The following is a 2,587-nucleotide window of genomic DNA, read 5'->3' on the forward strand; positions in this document are numbered from 1 at the left end:
TCTATCTATCTATCTATCTATCTATCTATCTATCTATCTATCTATCTATCATCTATCTGTCTGTCTGTCTGTCTGTCTATCTGTCTATCTATCTATCTATCTATCTATCTATCTATCTATCTATCTATCTATCTATCACCTATCTATCGGAGGGCACACATGGCCATTAGAGGACAAGTTACATGGGTCAGTTTTCTCCTTCCATCACAGAGGCTCTGGGGATCAAACTCAGGCCATTAGGCATGATAGCAAGCACCTTGGCCCACTCTGTCATCTTGCTAGCCCTTTGTTGTCCCTGTGCCTGCAGCTTTCGCAATCAGCATAGCTAATTGTGTCAGAATGCTTGATTTTCAGCTGGCAGGAGGCTCCATCCAGACTGGAGTGAGGGTCCCTTTTCCTTCCTATGACCCCACAGTTTCCCAGTCTCCCCACCCTGCCTCAGAGTGAACAGCAGCAGAAACCATCTCTGAGTTTGTAAGCAGTCTGTCGGCAGTGCTGGGACCACTGTGTAGTTGAGAGGCCATGGATTGGCCTAATACTGGAGAGTCCTAGGCTGGGCAAGGTCTCCACTTCATGGGAATCCCTTAGATTAAATGGCCAGCACTCGAGAGGCAGAGTTGTGAGGAAAGTGTATGTGGTTTGATCTGTGATTATCCACGTGCTCAGCCCAAACTAGGTTCACTTGTCACAGTCCAACACTCAGCACACTATTCTGAATTGTCTGTCGATGTGAGCTGCAGTCCACAAACTTCAGAAATGGAGAGCTGCGTAGAGGGGCCCAGTTGGCTGCTGTGTTCTATGCTGGCCAGATTTCCTCTCAAAGTTCGTTGCTTTTGTGTCAGAGGTCACTTGTTTCAGACTCATGCCTATTCAAACAGTGGCGCGGTGGCTCCCTCTCTCTTTTCCCCACCACTTGAGCATGAATTGGTGGCACCTCAGAAGCCAAGCTGTTTGTGTCCTTTGACCAGGCAGGGTGATAAGGGCCTTTATGTGGCCTGTGCTATAATCCCTTCTGTCCCCTGCACATCCACGCTGCTGTACTTTGTGTTCATTGACAGACGCAGACTAGACTTCGTGACTTACTTCTAAGAAACAGAAAAGAGCATACATGAGGGCTCTTCAGGCATGGAAGACTCGCTTGCAAGGGTGATTGTTACATAATAGCGAGATTGGCAGATTTGGTGGCCTCTAAAAGCCCAGCAGGGAGAGTGAGGTAGGGGTGTGACTTGTAAGGGTCTAGGGTAGCCTGGGCTACCTAGTGAGATCTTGTCTTAAAGGAGGAGGAAGAGGAAGCCTGCTTGGTTCCTCTCTTGCCACCTGATAGCAGCCTTCATGCTGTGACACAGCCGGACGGGGTCAATCAGATGCTGATACCATACATACTGTTGGATATTCTAGCCATTCCTAGCCATTAGCAGTCATGAGTTAAATAATCTTCTTTTCGTTTACTTGGAAAACCCCAAAAGGTTTCTGTTTGTTTTTTATTTGTTTGTTTGTTTGTTTTTGAGACAGGGTTTCTCTGTGTAGCCCTGGCTGTCCTGGACCAGGCTGGTCTTGAACTCAGAGATCCGTCTGTCTCTGTCTCTCTGTTGCTTTACCCCATTGGAGTAAAGGCATATCTAGCACACCTGGGTAATTTTTTTAAATGAAGTTGCTTTGCACGTAGTACAGTCCTTGAACTATAATCTTCCTACCTCAGCTTCCTGAATGCTAAAATTTTGATTGTTTTTTACTATCTTCTGATTAAACTTTTTTTAAAATTAAAATATCCAGTCTCTGATTTTGTTTTGCTTCATTTTGGTTTCAAGAAAGGGTTTCTCTGGGTAGCTCTGGCTGTTCTGGAACTGCTTTGTAGACCAGGCTGGCCTTGAACTCACAGAGATCCTCCTGCCTTTGCCTCAGGAGTGTTGGGATTAAAGGCACATGCCACCACTGCCCAGCTTTATCTCTGTCTGTCTGTCTATCTATCTATCTATCTATCTATCTATCTATCTATCTATCTATCTATCTATATCACAAAATGAACTGAGAACTGACCGGTAGGGGCTGGAGGGACGGCTCAGCATTTAAGAGCATATGATGCTCCTGTAGAGGAGCCAGGTTTGATACCTAGCACCTATCTGACAGACAGCTCACAATTGTCTATAACTCTAGCTCCAGGGGATTATATAACATCTTCTGGCCTCTGCGGGCAGCAGGCACACACATAGAATACATACGTACATGCAGGCAAACCACTCAAACACAGAAAATAAAAATAAAAAAACTTTAAAAACTAAACCAAAAATGTCTGATCACAGTCAATGGGGACTAAAGGCCTGCGGCTTCCACTGAGTGAGTGAGGAAGTAGCTCTTGCTCCAGGTCTGAGCTTAAACTGACTGCAGGACATATTCCGTACCCCCCGCACCCCCATATCAGCTCCAGAGCCCTGACTGGCAGGTTTGTGAGACTGTGAAGGGTTGGGAACCAGAACCGCACACCAATGCCCAGACCCCTAACCCATAAATATATATGGTTTAATTCCCAGCACTAGGAAAATAAAAAATAAAAAAATTTCTGTTTTTGTTTGTTTTCATTATTCTTAAA

Source organism: Microtus ochrogaster, chromosome 8, assembly GCF_000317375.1.
Source record: "Microtus ochrogaster isolate Prairie Vole_2 chromosome 8, MicOch1.0, whole genome shotgun sequence".
Taxonomy (NCBI): domain Eukaryota; kingdom Metazoa; phylum Chordata; class Mammalia; order Rodentia; family Cricetidae; genus Microtus; species Microtus ochrogaster.